Source organism: Sus scrofa, chromosome 4 (assembly GCF_000003025.6).
Source record: "Sus scrofa isolate TJ Tabasco breed Duroc chromosome 4, Sscrofa11.1, whole genome shotgun sequence".
NCBI classification, from domain to species: Eukaryota; Metazoa; Chordata; class Mammalia; order Artiodactyla; family Suidae; genus Sus; species Sus scrofa.
This window is the reverse complement of record NC_010446.5, coordinates 45,356,691-45,379,419: the sequence shown is the minus strand read 5'-3', so window position 1 is coordinate 45,379,419 and position 22,729 is coordinate 45,356,691.

Here is a 22,729-nt window from a genome sequence, read left to right as displayed (position 1 = left end):
TCCCAACTCAAATAGCAGGACCAGGTTACAAAGCCTCTGGTTATTATGTCAAGCCTCCAACCTTCCCTGTAGTGCTACTGCTATGCCATCAGGGCAGCAAGGAAAATTCAAAGTGAATGACTGGCAAAGATTATACATTTCTCGAGAGACTCTGATGCCTTTTTTGCACAACCAGCTTAATTAAGAATCCTTGGCAGTATATTAACCACAAGCTTATGGATCTCAATATGCCAATCAAACATAATGAGATAAATGCAAATGTCAAAGTACAGACTCTTTGCTTAGGAAGATCTAAAGGCTTAAAGCTGTATCTTCAGTCAGTTGTCAGCAAGGGGAATAGCTGGGTGGGGTAGGGAGGTTGCCTGTTACAATTTAAATATCTATGGCATGACCTCCAGGAATGGGCTATCCATATCCATGTGGGATTTCAGGGTATGAAAATTAAGCTCAAAATCTTTAGCTTACAAATTCACATTAATATAACAATAGCCACAATAATAATATATCCCAGACACTTCTAGAGAATAGGGTCAGAAGTCAAGGAACCCAAATCAGAATCTGCATCTGGGTCTGTCACTGTAAGATAATAGAACAGTCAAATGACATCTCTGTGTCTGGATATCTTCCTGAATTTGTTTCATAATAATTCATATCAAAAAGAGTATTTAAATTTATAAATTTATCTTTTAAATCACTGAGCTAATAAATGGCTAAACTAGAGAACTGTTATCTACTTGGTGTATCTGGCTCTTGGCCAGATTTGATGAACTTCTAACAGTTGAACAGCTTGTAACTTAAAGCTGACTAACACATGGTTGTTAACCTGAAACACATGTTCCTGTGGCTGAAGGGCTCTGCCTTGCTAGGCTTGGTGTTTACCATTTTTACTCAAGACCTGCCTGAGTGAAAGCACAGCTATCACATTTATGTGTGACACAAATTTGGAAGAGATAGCTAATATCTTCTATGAATAAATTAAGGACCAAATATATGTTCTTTTCAGTTTGACAATAAGGTGATTTTAGTAAGTCAAACATAATAGAGATTAAAGTTAATTTAAGGTTAATAAAGATTAATATAATGTTCTCTACCAAGATTTAAAAAAAAAGAGAGAAATCCAATCAACAAATTCAACCCATAGGACAGGTGACTTAAAAATAATATGCATGGAAAAGACTTCAAGGTTTCACTACGAAGCATTATGTCCTTTGGCTTCTAAGTTAGTTAATGGGATCTTTGTTGCTTTAATGGATTATAATGTACAGAATGAAAGAATTGATAATGTTGCTGCAAATTAGCCAGATTCTCTCAAGAGGATCATCCTCAGCTCTGGACTCCACTTCACTGAGTATGAAGAAAAGTAATCAACTCCGGGAAGGGAATTGTTTCACATTAAGTGAGGTGGAATGAAATGGGAAATTTTAGCCCTTATAAATGAAAACTGAAGGAAGTACTTGAAGGATAGTGATGGTGAAGAGAAACTATTAATTTTTTTAATATTTTGGGTCATGAAGAGTGTAATTAGGACCAGAAGATAGAAAGGCAGATATTATGACTGAATAAGAAAGAAATTTTCTTTTAAATCTTTTTAAATGTTTCTTTTAAAAATGTTTATGAAGGAGTTCCCATTGTTGCGCAGTGGTTAACAAATCCGACTAGGAACCATGGGGTTGCTGGTTCGATCCCTGGCCTTGCTCAGTGGGTTAAGGATCCGATGTTGCTGTGACCTGTGGTGTAGGTCGCAGATGTGGCTTGGATTTGGTGTTGCTGTGGCTGTGGTGGTGGCGGGCGGCTACAGCTCCGATTAGACTCCTAGCCTGGGAACCTCCACGTGCCGTGGGAGTGGCCCTAGAAAAGGCAAAAAACACACACACAAAGTCTATCAAAATAACTTACACATATTTATGCACACAGTTTATAGATACAAAAAATACTGCAAAGCATGTAATTAAAGACTAGTTATTTTGCCTCTCCCAACTCTAATCCTTGCTCCTCAGAGCATCTCTAGGGACTATTTTCACTTATTCTTCTGGTATTTCCCTCTATTTTCTAAATATTATGCATTTTCACCTTTAAAACATTAAATCTAATGACTTACACTATAGAAAAATGGGGATTTGTTTCTTTACCTTCCTTCCTACTCTTCTTCAATTCTCCCAATATAAATAACTATTTTCAGTTAAATCAATATTCAGAGTGTACTTTATATAAATAGCTCATGATTAAGTCACAGAAAATATTAAGATGATTTTTCTATCTTATACAATGTATTGTTTTCTTTAGTGATTATCCTATTTTTATTTTTCCCCCTGGGAGCTTTTGTTAATTCATTCCCAAACTCTTCATCAGAGCCACAAGGCTCAATCAATGCAGTAAACACACTGGTCAGTCTGTCAGTGCCATTTTTTCTTAACAAAATTCTCTCTGGACACTTCAGTTCATTGGCTTCTCTCCTGATGCAGCTGTGGTCCTTGCACTACCCTTTACCTCTTTCCAGAATCTTTCAGTATCTTTCTTATTCCATTTCCCAATTTTAATGGATTATGTTTTCTAGTAAGCTTCCTTAGAAAGGATGTATTATAAATAAAATTCTTTGAAATTTAACCATCTGAAAATGTCTCTGTTCTTTTCTAAATTTGATTAAGAGTAATTCCTAGTCCTAAAATTCTGGATTGAAAATTACACTCTCTCTAAATTTTACAGGCATGGGTTATATTACTGTTTTCTAATTTTTAGGATTGTTGTTCTGAAGTTGGGTTGTCCTTTGCTGCATATATATGCCACATATATTTGATTATTCTCCTTCTGGAAAGTTTATTTTATTTTATTTTATTTTGCCCCTGTACAGCAAGGGGATCAAGTTATCCTTACATGTATACATTACAATTACATTTTTTTCCCCACCCTTTGTTCTGTTGCAACATAAGTATCTAGACAAAGTTCTCAATGCTACTCAGCAGGATCTCCTTGTAAATCTATTCTAAATTGTGTCTGATAAGCCCAAGCTCCCAATCCCTCCCACTCCCTCCCTCTCCCATCAGGTGGAAAGTTTTCAGTAAGTTTTCTTTATACTTATTAATCTGAAATTTCTCAGTGATTCACATTAATGTGAAATATTCATTGTGTGGGATACTTATTAACACTTGGCCTTCAGTTCGGAGAAATTTTCTCATGTTACTGATTAATTTTTCTTTAAAAACTAATTTTGTTTTTTTTTTCTTGTAGGGCCGCACCCATGGCATGTGAGTTTCCCAGGCTAGGGGTCTAATTGGAGCTGTAGCCTCAGGCCTACGCCAGAGCTACAGCAACACGTGATCTGAGCCACATCTGTGACCTACACCACAGCTCAGGGCAATGCTAGGTCCTTAACCCACCGAGCAAGGCTAGGAATTGTACCCGAAACCTCATGGTTCCTAGTCAGATTCGTTAACCACTGAGCCATGACGGGAACTCCTGAAAACTAATTTTGAACCTCCATTTTTTCATTTTCTTTCTGAAACTTCTATTTCATTTTCTTTCTGAAACGTCATATGCTATTCTTCCTATATCTTCTAATTTTCTCATGTTGTCTTTCTTACTTTCTTTTTGTATTTTGTTCCATATTCTGAAGAACTTCAAAATTTTATCTTTTAATTGGTCTATCCAAATTTTTATTTCTATTACTGTGTTTTGAATTTCCAAGAGTTACTCTTTGTTCTCTGAAAGTTCTGTTCTTAGAGCATCCTGTTTTTCATTTTATGAATGAAGTACCATCTCTTTGAGAATATTTACTGTTAATATTCTCTGCATTATCTGTCTCATACATGTTCCTTTTTTTCCCTCACAGTGTCATGATTTGGACTCAGTCTTTCATGTTAGAGTCTAAAAATAAAGGCTGGGATAGCCTTTCATATTCTGGAGTGAGTGTGTTAGGTTAGGTTCCCTGGAAAATACAATGTGCAAAAGCTTTATTTGGGATTCTCTTGAAATTAACACCTGAGGGAGATGAAGAAATTGGGTAGGAATATGGTTTCAATCAGTTATCAGGTAATTACAAGGAAAGCTCTGTGGTTGGGATGACACCTCAGAGAAGAACCAAATTGGGGCAAGAGAACTGGACCCCTTTATCTCACATCTACAAATCACTGGATTTGGATTTGTCCTCCAGGGAAGGCAGCTCTCTTCATTTAAGGCAATTTCCTGAGAGGAAATCAGCTATGATCCATAAGCCACCAATAGTTCCAGCAGTTGAGAGCATCATCTCAGTCCTAAAGGGAGAATCTAGGTGATACATTACAGAATCCACAACAACAAGGCGCTTAAATGCTGTAATGCAGATGAGATCAGACAAATGGTAGACCTCACATTTTGGGGAGGGGTCACATAGAGATATCCTTAAATGTCAGTATCAGAGATATTTCTCTTGGGCTAGTAAATTTTCACAGATAAAATTGGGGAAGAAGTTGGGTGGTGGCTAGTGCTAGAAGGCCAGTTGAGAAGCTCAGTGTTCAATATGCAGATCCACACTTAATCCCCTTATTTTCAGAAGGTGCTTCACCTTTACTATCCCTTGTGCCTGGGGTCCAAGTGTTGACAATATAATGGTTCAACATCTTCGGAAAGTAAATAAACATTCCTGGGGGGGGGGCATTTTCCTGGCTTTATGAGGTGAGGGAGAGAATCTGGGTATTTGACTCTTCGTAAACAGACTTTTAATAAATTCTCCAAGCTTCAGCCCTACATCACATCTCAGATGTACTTGAGTCTTTCTGTGGTGGGTCCTCCCCTTGCAGAATTGCTCCCCATTTCTCTGTTCTGTCAAATCAACTACCAGAATTTCATGGTGTGTCTTTCCTTGTCCTTTGCTCTTGATAGATTTTTTTTTAAAGGCAATTCATTATTTGTTTTACTTGGATTTTGGGGATAAAGAGGAGAGATAAATGTGCTGTTCAATCTTTCATGTTTGACTTAATTAGAATAATTACTTTCTAAAAGGTGTAATATGCTACTTAAAGAGGTGATGGATTCTCAGTCACTGGAGGTGTTCAAACAGAAAACTGACAATCATTCTAGAGGAATATTGATGGGATTTCTGCCTCAGATTGGAATTAGGAGCTCGCTTCACCCAATCATGAGCTTCCATGGTTCCACATGATGTATGAAAAAAATACTGTATGTCCATTCCAGGTAAAGCTACATGAAAGACAGAAAACAAGAATCTATGTGTTATAATGCCCTCTTTCGATAGATAGGCTTAATACTTAAGGGCGTTTATGATTTGGCTTCTATTTCTAGGTCCAACTCACGATACTCCTCCAACACTATTTCTTCAGGTCAGCCAGAGATACCCAGCAGGTCTGAATCACAGAAGTGAGCAAAATTTGGGCCCAAGGTGAAATCATATATGCATAAGAAGGAAAAATGTATTACATATTCCAGTAGAGTATATACAGTCATAAATGGATAAAGTAAGACAAAGTGATCAGTGGCCATGGAATTCTCTCTTCTGGGCTATTTATACTTGAGTAGTCACACTTAGATCAACTTCATCACCCACAGCCCCTGAAATTATTTGGAACATTAGACAAAGCATTCTCTTTGTTTTCTGTTTTTACATTTTAGATAATGCAGTACTAACAGCTAATATTTATACAGTTCTTTCCTTGTGCCAGGTAGTGCTCTAAAGCTTTACATCATAAACACATTCAATCCTCATAATAAAACCTTACAATAAATTCTCATAATAAAACTATATGATATAAAGTTTTATCCTCATTTTACAAATGATGAAACTAGGTCACAGAAAAATTAAATTACTTGCCCAGGACCATAGAGTAACCGACAGAGCCAAGATCTGAACTACATACTTATTTCGCTCTAGATTCCAAACTCTCAAGTTCTGTGTAGCTCTGACCTTTGTAATTAATGTAAAGCAGTAACTTCCAGGGAATTTTACATGACAATAAATATATGACAATATATTTTGTTACACAGAAAGGGAGTAATAGAGTAATTATAACAGATAAATAAGTGCTATTTTCTAGTCACTCTGCTAAAATGTTTTACCTATATTTTTTTATTAATACTTATAACTCTTTCATTTTTGCCTCATTTTACTGATGAGGATACAAAGAAATTAAATGATTTATCCAATTTTACACAGTTTCTGAAACCAGGATTCTACCCCAGGTCTGTGGGAATCCAAATCTAAGATCTAAACCAACACTCAAGACTCTCTACATGGAACCTAGGGGAGATCCTTGGCTTTATTTGACTTAGAATTTGCAGTACACAATATTCGTGGTAATATTCCAGGATATGTAGTACAATTAGTGATCATGGAAACATTAACCCTTCATGGCTATGTGGGCACAAGCCTAGTCCATCATTCAGTACTTCAGTTTCGCTATTCATATTCATCTACAAATTAATTTAGAATTATATGCTTCACAGCCATTTGGAGATTTGTAAATCCATTATGGTCTGGCCTAAGCCTACTTAAGCATTATAAAAGCATGTTTCACTTTCCACCAGGTTGCTTGTCCTCAAAAATTAGGTTTGTATATTATACATATAAATTATATTAAGTATATAATAAGTAAATAATTTTACATTTTTATATGCATGTATATATGCATATACATATACTATATAATTTATATGATATAGATATATAATTAACATACATACACATAAATATGAGTATGTTTACATACATCTGTATATACCATATTGCTTGCAAATTTCAGATTTCATTGTTCATATAGATGGAATTATAGAATACTAAAATCCTTGTAATCAGCTTTTTTTTTTAATTTACTACTCTGGATATTTACTGAAGAATCTCTATGTTTTTATGTAAGAAGGAAATTAGTTACTTGTGTTGTAACTAATAATGTAACATTATCATATGTGTGTGTGTGTGTATATGTATACCAGGTGTCAATTCCATCATAAAAGCACATTTGTTCTCCAGGTAAAAAAATATATATACATTTTAAACACATTTTGAGAGTACAATTCTTAGCAACTAGACTTTGGATAAAGTTAGAATATTCCACCAGGTGTCACTATTTCCCTTTTAGTGAAATGGTTTGCCATCAAATAGTGTCTAAGATATTTTAAATAAATTGAACTGAAGTAAATAATTTCCATGTGTATGGGTGAGTCAGCCAGCACAATGTGTCTACAAAGAAGCACATTTTTATATCCAATGCAGTCCTATGTGTCAACTTTGATATTGACGCTACACAATTTTCTTAGCAAAGAACTTGATGTGCATGGTATTGATACCTATTTTAAAAAGAGGGATTAACAGTTCAAGGGTCTGTTTCACTCTAAAGAAAAATGTGGGTGAAAGTAATTTTCCTGTTAAAAGCAAAGGTTTCAATTATAGTCTACAAAGCCTCACAACCAACTACTTTATTACTTGCTCCTTTATTCTTGGGGGTTGTTCAGCGATCCCAATTTTGTTGACCCATATATAAATTCAGGAGTTCTACTGTGGCGCAGTAGGTTAAGATCCAGCATTGTCACTGCAGTGGCTTGGATTGCTGCTGTGGCATGGGTTCGACCCTCCTGGGAACTTTCACATACCACCAGCACAGCCAAAAAATAAAAATAAAAATAGAAATTCTGAGACAAAACATAGAAGTTTAAGTTCTAAAAATACTAGAAAAGAGATTGAGATAAATATAAACCATATATATGAGATTCCCCCACCTTGTCTAAAATTTATTTATTAGTATTGTCTTTCTGTGAGATTATTTGCCATCCATTTCAAAACCTAGGTCAAAGATGGAGGATATTCCATGAAATAAGTTTGAGGTTCAGTTTTATCTCAAACTATTTTCATTCTCATGTCATGTTTTATTTTTCTGTCTAAAATGACTTAGCCATGAGTCCTTGAGAGCAGATTAAACAGAGCAGTGATAGATCACAGAATAGAATATATTGAATAGAGATACCCTTTTTCAGAAAGTTGATATTCTTTTACCAGACATATTTGAAGATATGTAACTCCTAAGTCAACAAAAAAAGTAGTATGATGACCTCGTGTGAATGGATGACATAGGTTAATTTATTTAGCAAACACTTGTTAAACTTTGAGACATTTCCATTGTTTTGATAGAAAGTAAAGATCTGAAGTTATGAAAGATAAGGTCCCAGTCTGGAAGGAGCCTCCAGTCTAATGAGGAAGAAGGATGAGTAAGGGGGTAGCAGGCCCACTTAGTGGAATGGCAGATGCACTCATATATGTAAGCACTATAAGCTGACAGGCTAAAGTGAGAGGGTCTGAGTTCATATTACAGAGGCCTTAATTGGCCATTGAGTCTGAAGTTTTACTTATGATGGTTCACTAACATTAGATCAAGAAGGAATCACCCCTTTCAGGATATACTTTAAGTAAATAAGTAAAAATTTAAGGCATGTACATTATACAATTGCATTTCTAAGAGATTCATTTCACAATTACATTTTATTCAAGCAGAAATGAGAATACATTTATTTTTAAAGATTTTCAGATGAGCTTCTAGGCTTAATACCTTCTTATCAGATTGAATTTGGAAACACATGACACTATGTTCTCTAGTCTTAAGTAATCTGTTTATTTTAATAACATAAATGTGAATGTGGAAAAGAGGATGCTGAGCCTTTTCCTCTGTAGATGCCTAATAGTTATTAAGTAAAATAGAGTGGAGATTGCTGATCATCTTACTGAACTTTCATTCTTACTAGTTAATTGTTTAGATTATTTAGTATTTTAAACAAAAGAAATGACTGGTTTTCTTCCTACAGCAGTATGAAATGTTTTAATTCTTGACCAAGCTGAGGACAGTCTTTATATTAGTTTTCCATTGTCTCTGTATATAGATTGGTGCTTCTCCTTGCTACCTTTTGAAGTTTGATTGTAGAAGAATATCTGAGAAAATATCAGAAACAAGCTTAATTGTTTATAAAGTCAATTAATGAAGAGGGAAGAGCAAAAGGAAGCTAAATATCTAATAATTTATTATAGATAATATAAATTATAGGGCATTCCTGTTATGGAATAGTATGCTATAATTTAAATCACTTTATGGAAGACCAATAAATGGTAAATAAGTATATTCATTATAAGTTTTAAATGAAAAGCAGATAAATCTAGCAGATAAATATGACTCAAATATTTTTTAAAAAAAAACTACATACATTTTTCCTAATCTGTACTTCTTCAATTTTTAAAAGGAATTTATAATCTATCTGTAATAAAAATGTATTAGTTCTTATATCTTACCTCTTTTATTTTTAAGAAATAATTGTTCTTTATTCCGTGATATCTAAAAGAGACATTCTATCCTCAAGACATTGTTTATGGATAGCCAGCGAATACTTTAAACTTATATGTTAGTTTTATTTTAATGCTAGTAATTGTTAATTATGCCCTTATGGGAAAGAGAAATAACTGAGGCCTCAAGTCACAGAAGCCTCAACCACTTGGATTTTTAGGGAATATTTACAGAGATTTCATTACAGGTAAATGCCCATGTTTTTACTTTTTATTTTTGTTTTCATACTAATGTTTGTCCCCAGACTTCTCGCCCAGTGAATTCCATTGCCCATAAGTGATTTTCAAAAGGCTCCATTTCTCTTCAACCCTAATTTGCTTTCTCCTGGCCTTCTTTTCTCTTAATAACAGCTATATTCCCTCCCACTCTGACTTTGATAGTAAAGTCCATTATGTTTCCTTCTGGAGGGTGGAGGAGCTCTAAGATGTTTGAATATACTTTGTCAAAAGTGATGGCTGATTTGCTTCTTGAATAATTTTCTTTAATCTCTCATCCCATAAGCAACAGTACAACTTCCACGTGAAAACACACATGCTTGTACACAGCTAGAGTAAGAAACAGAGGTCTTTTGATGCAAATTCTGGTGTGGATCAGAAAGTGTCCTAAATCAATCCTGTTTTGTTTTTTGACTCTCACTGCTCAAACTTCAAAGGGCAGTTATTATCTTTGAATGATGGTTATTTCGACTAGAATTCAAATGATCTACTCTAGCTTAGTAAACCTCACCTCAGGACTTGGTTTACTGGTCTGGATACCTTGATATGAACTGTGATTGTGAAAGGGCAGTTTATCTCTTGACTTGGCCCTGGTACACATTCTTTCCATTAAGTATCACCTGAAGCCACAGTCCACACACTCTGTGGGTCACTAATCCTACCTCGTTATATGTGAACATCCAGCATCCATGACTTTCAAAATCAAATAGTTTAAAATGCTCTTGATGTGACTTCAGTATTGCAATTCTAAAGCTAATTCTTCATTATGTACGAACACTATGGAAATTATCTTTATTCACTGTAATCACATTTGCTTTCTACCATTTTTCTTGCTTTGTGGATTTTTTATGTAAAATTATATTTTTCCTTTCACATGCCTTTGTTCTTGTTTATCATTTTTTAAGTTATTGGAACATCTAAATTATCTATATTTGAACATGGATTCAGGACTGTTTTATGTTGATTAGCTCAGGTGTGGAGGGTCCATTCTTCCAGCAAGGATTTTCTGAACTGCTCTTCTCCTTTTTAGTGTGTTTTTCTCACATGAATTGAGATCTTTCATGATGTAATCACATAGAACTGTTTATCAGAATGTGAGATGGTCTCCTCACTTCTTGCCAAAGCTATTCCCTCAGCCAGGAAAATTTTACCTGCTACTCACTTTGGTTTGACAAACTCCTATTCCAAATTAAAACCTTTTTTTTTTTTTAAAGGTATCTCTTCTCATCCCTCTTTCCATAATTCCCACCAAGAATACCAGCATAGACTTGGGAACTTGCAGAAAATGTTACTCTAGATTCTGGCCATTTTTTTAAAAAATTGTTTGTTTGTTTTTGCTTTTTTGTAGGGGGCGAGGGGAGGCAGGGCATGTGGAAGCTCCTGGTCCATGGGTTGAACCAACACCACAGCAGCGACCCAAGCCACTGCAGTGGCAATGCTGGATCTTTAACCTCCTGTGCCACAAAAGAACTCCTAGATCCTGGCCATCTTAGTAGATTTTGCTTAGGAATCTAGTTTCTTTCTCCTCTAGTGGATGGGGCAGAGGTGACTCTCAAGGTTGAAGATGAATGGTAGGGAAGGAAAGCCCTTCTATCATCCCTCCTACGTCACCCTGCATCATTTGTGAGAGAGAAAGTGCCTTTTTAGCCACAAAAAGGTGATTAGAGAAAAGATACTTTGGGAGCAGCTTAAGTGGAAATATAAAATAAATTTCTACCATGGTCATCTTAGAAACACAAGATAAATTTGTTTCAACTGGTGATTACATTGGCCTCAAATAACTTTTTCTTTACTTTTGCCTGTTCTTAATTCTTTCCCCAATATATTCAATCTCAAATCATTATTTCCTTTTTCTGAAATACCCCCTTTCTTTCATTCCCCAGGACAATGACTTAAAATAATCCTCTTTCTTCTTTATAAATAAAATATAAATATGTCATCATTTCTTATATTTTAATGAATCATCTTTTCCCTTATAGAACTTCTCCACTCTGGACAGGGCTCTCAGGGCCTCAGACATGGACATGGACATCTTCCGGGAATGGCCTATTATTGCACTTTTGGGTTTTATTCACGGTTTCCTGAAACTCGTGCATTTTTTCTCTTTATTTACTCATTTATATTGGCTACAGTACACTCTCAAGTAACTCCCATGAAAGAATACATAGCAGGTAAAATTCCAGAGACCATATTTTCTATTGGTTAAGAATTTGGCTAGGTATAAAATTCTAGGCTAAAATTTACTTCTCCAAACTTTGAGAATGCTTTCTATAATTTTCTAGCATTGAAACTTGCTGTTAAAATACTTTATATTGTATATGTCTCCATTCCTTTTAGGTGGTATTTATTCTTTCCGAAATCTTTAGTCACTATCCTCACTCCTATTGTGAGGTTTCAAAAAAATATGCTTTGGTGAGACCTTTTTTCATCTGTTGTACTGGGTATTTGATGAGCAGTTTTTTTTTTTTTTTTTTTTTTTTAGGGGCCGCACCCATGGCATGTGAAGATTCCCAGTCTAGCAGTTCAGTGGAGATACAGCAGCCAGCCTATGCCACAGCCGCACCAGATCTGAGCCGCATCTGTGACCCACACCACAGCTCACAACCACACCGGATCCTTAAGCCACTGAGTGAGGCCAGGGATCGAACCTGCAACCTCATTGTTGCTAGTCAGATTAGTTTCCACTGTGCCACAATGGGAACTCCTGATGAGCACTTTTAATAAGTAGAATAATGTATATTCACTCTGGGAAATTTTCTTCTACAAGTGATTTATGAGGAATTGTATTTAATGGTTAAGAGTGAGAATTTTGGAATTCTGAAGCATGCTATTTAATATTGAGAAATTTTAAAATATTTCTCTATTCAGCCATAAAAAATAGTGAAATAATGCCATTTGAAGCAACATGGATGGAATAGAGTTTATCACACTAAGTGAAGTAAGTCAAACATAGAAACACAAATATTAAATGATATTACTTGTATGTTGAATCTAAAAATAGTACAAAATTTATATATAAAATGTAAATAGACTCAGACATAGAAAAAAACTTATGGTTATTAAAGGGGAAGGGGGAGGGATAAATTAAGAGTATGGGATTAATAGATGCATACTATCATGTATAAAGTAAATGAACAACAAGGATTTATTGTATAGCACAGGGAACTATATTCGATATTTTATAATAAACTATAGTGGACAAGAATAAAAAACAATATAGATATAAATATATGCATATATGTGTAGAACAAAATCAACACCTGTACACCTGGAACTAACACAACACAATACAAGTATACTTCAATAAAAAAAAGCAGGGATGTATAAAAATGTATAAAAAAACGAAAGAACAAAATATTTCTATGTTCCTCAGTTTTCTTATCTAAAATTTATGACAGTAATATAACCTATCTAAGAATTATGGAATTAAACAATGTGTAAAGCTTCTAGAACATTCATTTGTAATTTAGAGTTGAGTTTACACAAGATAGATTTTGTCTTGTATGAAAGATATTATAAATCACCAACAAGAGCCCAAGCATTACAAATTTAAGCAACATATAAGATATAATATCGTATTTAGTTAAGGAAATGAGGAAAATTTTGTGGATTTTAATTTTCTGGGCATTGTTTCAAAACACAATGAGTAAGCTAAACAATATTCACCAGATTAAGGAAGTTTAGACATCCCAATCCAGTTTATTTCATTAAATGATTTCATAGGGACTAGAAAGGAAACAGAGGTTTCATCCAGTTCTGCTCATCTGAGACCATATTTACCCATCTGCCATCTACCTACCAACTTGCCTTTCATAATCTCTGCAGCTGAACAAAAACATTTCCGGAGAGTTTCATGAAAGTTTTCTATAAGAGATACTTTCAATGCTTTGCCAAATGGAACCCTCATACTGCAAAAGATCTCACACATTTTCTAGCCAAGCCTGAGAAGAGAACATAAAATCCATCACTCAGCGACATCATTTGGATTTGTGACTCTCTCTGGAGGACACTGTGCTCATAAAACAATGAATGTATTAGATTCATTCAAACGTGGAGTTTTTCATTTATGACAGATGTAATATTGATCATATCCTTCATTTAATAAGTCATCCAAGTATAATTCAATGCAAGTTACTAGTATAAATTACCAGCCATATTCATCTTGCTTGACTGTTTTATAACACCAAAGAGGAGTAAGCTCAATTGCATAAAAATTCCATATTGAAATCTAAAAGAAGGGCTGCTTCTGCAGCAGGACTGGATACTTCTGCTTTGAGAAGTGACGGAAATATGGCCTCTGCCAGAAAATCAGATCATGCAAGCCTAGCTCCAAATATCTGTGAGTGATTTGTGGTCAGACAAGTAACATTAGGGAAAGGACAGAATTCCTTTAAACAGCTCTACCAAGTTTGTCCTCTTTCCTTTATCACCACACAGCTCTTTCCCACTGCTTCCCTTTGTAATGGATTTCTGCCTGTTCTAAGTCACTGTGATTTAGAACATTGACAGTAATGTCTTTTCTTCTTATAGCATGTAGATGCCTGTGAACTAACAGATGACCTGAGAAATAGTTGAGGGAACCAATGAACAAAGAAAGGATCAAAGTCTAAATGAAATGGATATTCTGATTAGAGTGGCAAATGTAGAAACAATATATGTAGATTCAATGCAGTTATGATTACATGATAAAGAAGCAGATGAAGAAAAAAAACATATGAATGCAGAATTAGACCCACTGTTTTTATTTATGTAACTCTAAATTTCTACTTCACCACCACAACCTGGCTCCATATCACTAGGGCACTGCATTCACTATGGTTTTGTAATGACCAAATATATTTTTTCACAATTCTAGCTTGACATTTTTGTTGCCTTTGACCTGAGTAATTAAATCCATCTTCTTTAAACCTCTTTTTCTTTTTTTCTTTCCTAAGATACTATATGATTTAAAACCTGGCATTTCTAAATCTTCCTGTTTTTCTGTTTCCTTTATCTGCCCTGTTATTCATTCTTTCTTCTATGCAGGACTTTCTTAGTGGTATGGATGCTTAAGACCTTGTCTTTGTTCCATATACCTTTCTCACCTCATTATCACAGTCTGAGAATTACCCCAGGTCTTTCTCAAAGGATGTACAGTCATCTCTATACAAATTATTTAAAAATGCCTATATTCACCCTTACTTTGGAAGTATATGGCTCTTTCACCTCATTCAGGGCACATGAAAAGGGCCTTGAGTCATGTTGGTTACTTCTCCAAAGGAGTAACCACTGGGTCATGTTGGTTACTTTCCAAAATAACATCAGGAAGACAGGATAATGGGAGATGTCATTACTGAGAGGATGAGACTGGAAAACAGCTGAGTCTTGGTTTTAACTCCAGCCATGGGCCTTGGTAGTTGTGGGACTTCAGGCAAAGCTGCTATACCTTATTTTTAAATACTCCAAGAAGTGTTGTGAGAATCAAATTTGATAGTGTCTGTAAATCACTTATCTTGGTTCTTAGCCCATAATGTATGCTCTATAACTAGTTCTACTTGAAAAAATTTCCTTGGGGATTTTTGATACCCAGAAACTCACTATACTCTAAATGTATAAATATAACTCAGAATTGATGGTATTTCTCCAAAACTTGCAGTCTTACTCAACTTTTCTCTTTTAGTCAGTGGTATCACATCTCCATTTCTTCATCTGAAATCTAAGAGCATGTGGCTTTTCCCCACTTTGGTACTCTATTTGAAATGCTTTTAATTATCATCCTCTTATTCAGGGCCACTTTTCTAGCCCTAGCCCACTCTGATATTGCCCTTCAGGACTGCATTTTTTATTTTTCTGCAAGGATGCCAGATTTATCTTGCAATTTCTCAGTCTTTAGTTCTGAATCAGAACTTAAATATAGCAATTTTTTGGATAACATGATCTCTATATCTTCCTAAATGCTGAAGTTTTAAAGATTGTAATTTAAGTTTTATGATTCAACATCCCTACTTTTTCAAAAATCTTTTTTTGAGTATACTTGATTTAATGTCATGTCAATTTCTGCTGTAATTGAGCATAGTGACTCAGTCAAACATATATATACATTTTTTTCTCATAATATCTTCCATCATGTTTACCACAAGAAATTGGACACAGGTCCCTGTGCTGCACAGTAGGACCCCATTGCTTATCCATTTTCAATATAGTACTTTGTATCTACCAACCCTCAAATCTTCATCCATCCCATTTGTTCTCCCCTTCCCCCTGGTAACCACAAGTCTGCTCTCCATGTCCATAATGTGTTTCTGTTTTGTAGATGGGATCAGTTGTACCATATTTTAGATTCCACAAATAGGTGATATTATATGTGATTTGTCTTTCTGACTTACTTCACCAAATAGGAAAATCTCTAGTTTCATCCTTCTTGCTGTAAATGGCATTATTTTGTCTTTTTTATGGCTGAATACTATTCCATTGTATATGTGTACCACATCTTCTTAATCCATTCATCTTTCGATGGATATTTAGGTTGTTTCCATGTCGACAATTGTGAATAGTGCTTCAAAGAACATAGAGGTGCATGTATCTTTTCGAATGAAAGTTTTATCTGGATATATGCCCATGAATGAGATGGCTACATCATATTTTAGTTCTATATTTACTTTTCTGAAGAACCTCCATATTGTTTTCCATAGTGGTTGTACTATTTTAAATTCCCACCAATAGTGAAGCTGTAAGGGAAGAGTCTTAAAGGAAGATACCACACCCTCTCCAGTATTTGTTATTTGTTGACTTGTTAATGATGGACATTCTGACTGGTGTGAGGTGGTAACTCATTATAGTTTTGATTTGCATTTCTCTAATAATGAATAATGGTGAGTATTTTTTCATGTGCTTACTGGCCAACAACATATCTTCTGTGGAGAAGTGTCTATTTAGGTCTTCTGCTCATTTTTCAATTGGGTTGTTTATTTTTTTGTTGTTGAGTTGTATGAACTGTTTGCATATTTTGGAGATAGGTCCTTGTCTGTTGCATTGTTTGCAAATATTTTCTCCCACTCTGTGGGTTGTCTTTTAGTTTTTTAAATGTTTTTCTTTTCTGTGCAAAACATTTTAGTTTAATTAGGTCCCATTGGTTTGTTTCTGTTTTTATTGTCATTATTCTAGAAGGTGGATCAAAAAAAGAACTTGCTGTGGTTTATGTCAAAGAGTATTCTGTCTATGTTTTCCTCTAAAAATTTCATAGTATATGGCTTTACATGTAGGTCTTTAATCCATTTTGAATTTATTCTTGTGTATGGTGTTAGAGTGTGTTCTAATTTCATTCTTTTACATATAGCTGTCTAGTTTTCTCAGAACCACTTATTGAAGAGACCATCCTTCTTCCACTGTATGTTCTTGCCTCTTTTTGTTGTGGATTAGTAGACCATAGGTGCTTGGGTTTATTTCTGGGCTTTCTATCATGTTCCATTGATCTGTATTTCTGTGTCAATATCATACTGTTTTGATAATTGTAGCTTTGTAGTATAGTCTGAAGTCAGGGACCCTGATTCCTCTAGTTTCATTTTGCTTTTTTCAATATTGCTTTGGCTATTCAGTGTCTGTTGTGAAATTTTAATGTCCACCTACTGTCCACAGAAGAAATCTTGCATGAATTTTTCTAACTTTAATGACATTCTGTTGTGGCAACAATTAACGGAGCAACAGTATCTTCCTTTAAGACTCTGTCCTGACTACTGCAAGCCAGGCCAGCATCTTCAGCATATGTTCCCCTCCATTGTTATTAACTGTCCTAATGACTTATTGGCTCTGTTTTCTTCTTGCTTTTTATTCTTTAAGAACAAAACCAGGGAGAGCATAAGTAAGAGGAATGTGTGATAAATGAAGATGATAAAATAAAATAACATCAGGATAAGTATTCTTCAATGGTCTCTGAGGCTTTCTAATGAACACTCTTATGAAAGCCATGATAGCTGCTGGAAATGCTATATGTAGATCCTCCAAACTACTAAACCCTGGAGAACCCTGATTGACCCAGATTAGTTCATGAGCCAATCATTTCTACCAGAGGAATGATCCGCTTTGAATCACTAGGCCTGGTCAATGTGTTCCTGAATTGGCAATGGGTTTTGTGGTTCTAGCCAAAACATATCTGTATGTAAACATTGCCAGAAGTGGGAAGAAATATCCCACAAACCAAAACAACTGATGTTCACTATTGTCTCTATAGGCTCAATTAATGCATATATTCCCCAAATATGCAAACATGTACATAAATACACTTATTTATTCATTTGATACCCTAGTATGATTTTGTTTACTTGAGGCCAAATGTCTCATTATTGGAAATTGTTACAGCTGTTACAGTTGTCCAGTAAATATCCAGGCTCCCATTCCATAAAGGAGAATACTTTCTAGGAAGTTGTAAATGGAACATGAGTAGAAATGTATCTCTTCTAAGCCAAAGTGATAAAGCAGATTAGTCTTCTCTATTTTCACTTCTTTCTCCCAAGCTGTAGTAAAATACCATAAGACCCTTAACAGATAGGGTGGACATACATAGAAAGAAGATTCTTTGTCCTGAATCAAGTGAAAAGTTATATGCCAACTATTCTTATTGAATTGTTTGAGGAAAAACACTTATATTTTGTTGAATCACTGAAATTTAGAGATTTATTTGTTGTTGCAGCCACTGTTACCTTAAGAAAATAGGAAACACTAAAATAACTGAAGACGCTGAAATAAAAATTTTGTACCTCTTAATTCCCTTCACTTACCTTGCACCATCCCACATTGCTCTTCTCATTTGTAACCTATAGTTTGCTCTCTAGATATACATCTGTTCTTATTTTTCTATATACATTTGTTTTCTTATTATATAGATTCCACCTAGAAGCAAAAACACAAACTATTTCCCTTTCTCTCTCTGACTCACTTCAGTAGGCATAATACCATCTAGGTCCATCTATGATGTTGCAAATAGCAAGATTTTATTCTTACTTATGGCTGAGTAATAATTTCATCATATATTATATATATACCACAGCTTCTCTATCCAATTCATCTCTGGATGGACACTTAGGTACTTCCATGTCTTGACTATTGTAATTATGGGTCTATATACATTTTAAAACTAGTGGGTTATTAAACTTTTATTGAATTATAGTTGACTTATAATGTTGTGATAATTTCCACTGTACAACAAATGGATTCAGTTACACATAAACACATATCCATTTTTTTTCAGATTCTTCTCCCATATAGATTATTTTAGAATATAGCGTAGTTATATAACCAGTTCCTGTTGACTTCTAATTAGTATTTTGTTTTCTTGGGATATAACCTAGGGATTGTTGGACCATATGTCATTCTATTTTTTAACTTTTTGAGAAACCTCAATACTGTTTTCCATAGTGGCTGTACCAGTTTACATTCCTACCAACAGTGACCTAGGATTTCCTTTTCTGCTCATATTCACCAACACATATTTGTTCTCTTTTTGATGATTTCTTTTTCTGACAAATGTGAGATAATATCTCATGTGGTTGATTTGCATTTTCCTAGTGTTTAGTGACATTGAGCATCTTTTCATGTGTCTATTGGCCATCTGTATAGCTTCTTTGGAAAAATGTCAATTCATGTCTCTGCCTTTTTCTTAATCTGGTTGTTTGTATTTTTGATTCTAAGTTGTATGAGTTCTTAATTTATTTTTGGAGCATTATACTTCTAGCTTTGTTCTTTCTCTCTAGATTGCTTTTGATGTTGCTTTGTGGTTCCATACAGATTTTAGGTTTATTTGTTTTACTTCTGTGAAAAATGTCATGGGTATTTTGATGGGGATTACATTAAATCTATAGATAGCTTTAGTATGGACATTTCAACAATACTAATTCTTCCAATATTTGAAAATCTTTTCTGTTTATTAGTATCACTTTCAATTTCCTTCATAAAATTTCCTTTTGCAGCTTTCAGAATATATATTTTTTACCTCCTTGCTTAAGTTTATTCCCAGGTATTTTATCTTTTGATGTGATTTTAAATGGAATTGTTTTCTTAATTTCTCTTTATGTGAATAGAAAAACAACAGACTTCTGTATAGTAATCTTATATCTGTGACCTTACTGAATTCATTTATTACTTCTAAATTTTTTTGGTTGGAGACTTCAGAGTTTTCTCTAAATGTTTTCATGTCATCTGCAAATAGTGAAAATTTTATTTCTTTCCTTTGAATTTATATGTCTTTTATTTATTTTTCTTGTTTTATTGCTATGGTTAGGAATTCCAAAACTATATTAAATAGAAATTATGAGAGTGGGCATCCTTGTCTTGTTCCTGACCTTAGAGGAAATGCTTTTATCTTTTCATTGTTGGGTATGATGTTAAAGTGTGACTTTGTCATAAATGGCCTTTACTATGTTGAGATACATTCCCTCTATACCCACTTTGTTGAGAGTTTTTATCATAAATGTTGAATTTTTTTCAAATGCTTTTTATGCATCTATTAGATGATCATGGAATTTTTATTTTTTGTTTTGTTAATGTTGTGTATCACATTAATTTATTTGTAAATATTTAACCACTCATGTAACACTGGAATAAATCCCATTTCGTTATGTTTTATTTTCCTTTTTATGTGTTGTTAAATTTAATTTGCTAAAATATTGTTGAGGATATTTACACCAATATACATCAGTAATACTGGCCTGTAATTTCTTTTTTATTTTCTGTTTTTTTAAATCTGGTTTTAGTATAAGGGTAATGGTGATTTCATAGAATGAAACTTTATTCAAGTTTTTGGAATAGTGTGGGAAATATAAGTAGTAAAGCTCCTCTCTTAGCATAGCCAGCAGTGTGCCAGTCTCATAATACCTTTTATTTATATATTTGGTAGAATTTCCTTATGAATATTTTGGACCTGGACTTGTTTGTTTGGAGGTTTTTTTTTTTTTTTACTACTGATTCAATTTCTATGCTAGCAATTCATCTGTCCTGATTATTAAAGCTCTTCTTTGTCTTTTATCATAGAGTTTGTTTTAAAGTCTACTTTGACTAATATGAGTATTGCTACCCCAGCTTCCTTTATGTATCCATTTCAATGGGGTATCTTTTCCATCCCCTCACTTTCAGTCTCTGTGTGTCTAGCCCTGAAGTGAGTGTCTTGTAGGCAGAATACAGATGGGTCTTTTTTTGTGTTCATTCAGCCACTCCATCTTTTGTTTGGAACATTTAGTACATTGACATTTAAAGTGATTATTCAGAGTTATGAATTTATGTTTTTTGTTATTTTTTTTCTGGTTGTTTTGTAGTTGTTTTACATTTTCTTCTTCATTAGTCTCTTCCCTTGTGATTAGATGATTTTCTTCAATGTGATGTTGGGTTCCTTTCTCTCTAGTTTTTGTAGATCTTTTGTAGATCTTTAATTTGTGGTCACCATAGAGTTCCTATATCTTTACCTAAAGCTGTATCTATTTGGTTTATATTAATATGTAAGTTCAAAAAATTCTAAAAGCTCTACATTTTTTACTTCCCCCACTCACATTTTGTACTTTATTTTTTCTTTTTGCCTATGCTAGGGCTACACCCATGGCATATGGAGGTTTTCAGGCTAGGGGTCTAATCAGACCTATAGTTGCCGGCCTATGCCAGAGCCACAGCAACTTGGGATTCAAGCTGCGTCTGCAACCTGCACCACAGCTCATGGCAACACCAGATCCTTAATCCACTGAGCAAGGCCAGGAATCGAACCCACAACCTCATGGTTCCTAGTCAGATTTGTTAACCACTGAGCCATGATGGGAACTCCACATTTTGTACTTTTGATGTCATATTTTGAATCTTTCTGTTTATCCCTTAGCCATTTATTTTACTTAAAGTTGATTTTACACATTTTCTCTTTTTGTCTTTGTCCTAGATTATTTAAGTCATTGATCACAGCCTTTTCCATATATTTGTTTTTATCAGTGGAATTTTTCCATACCTATAATTATTATTACATGTTGTAGCCTTTTCTTTTCACTTAAAGAAGACCCTTTAATACATCTTGTAAGACTGGTTTCATACTGATGAACTCTTAGGTGCCCTTTTTCTCCTTCCATTCTTAATGATAATCTTGCTGGTAGGATGTCAGAGGTTGCAGGTTTTTCCCTTTCAACATATTAAATATATCACATCATTTCCTTCTGGCCTGCAAGTTTCTGCAGAATAATCATATTATAGCCTTATGGAGATTCCCTCATATATAATTCTTAGATTTTTCTTGCTCCCTTTATATTTAACTTTTTATATTTTGTGTTATATCTTGGTATGAGTTTCTGTGTTCATCCTGTTTGGGATTCTCTGTGCTTTCAGTACTTGGATTTCTGGTTTTTTTTCCTCAGATTCAGGAAGTTTTTAGCTATAATTTCATCAAATATATTTTCTATGTCTTTCTCTCTCTCTCTCTTTTTTTTCTGCTATTTCTGATACCCCTATAATGTGGATGTTAGTACTCTTGAAATTGTACCAGATGTCACTTAATGTGTTCTTGTTTTTGTAACTCTTTAGCTTTTCTTTTTTCCTTTTTCTGTGATTTTTATCACTCTGTCTGCCAGGTTTCTGATTCATTCCTCTGTATCATCTAATCTACTGTTGATTTATTCGAGTGTATTTTTTATTTCATTTCTTGTATTCTTTAGCTTAGCTTGTTTTTTATTTATATTTTCTACCTCTTTTTTTTAACACTTCTCACTATGTTCTACCATTCTTCTCCCAAGTTTGTTGAACATCTTTATGATCATTACCTTGAATTATTTATTTAGTAGATTGCTTATCTCCAATTTATTTAACACTTATTCTAGTTTATTGCCTTCTTTTTAAATTTGGAACATACTCTTTTCTCTCCTCATTTTGCCTAATTGTCTATACTTTTTTTTTTTTTTTTGGTCTCTTTGCCTGTTCTAGGGCCACTCTCCTGGCATATGGAGGTTCCCAGGCTAGGGGTCTAATCAGAGCTGCAGCCACTGGCCTATGCCAGAGCCACAGCAACACAGGATCCGAGCCACATCTGCAACCTACACCACAGCTCACAGCAATGCCAGATCCTTAACCCACTGAGCAAGGCCAGGGATCGAACCTGCAACATCATGGTTCCTAGTCAGAGTCGTTAAAAACTGTGCCACGATGGGAACTCCAATTTTTCTTTTCTTTTTTTTTTTTTTTAATGGCTGCACTCTGGCATATGGAAGTTCCTGG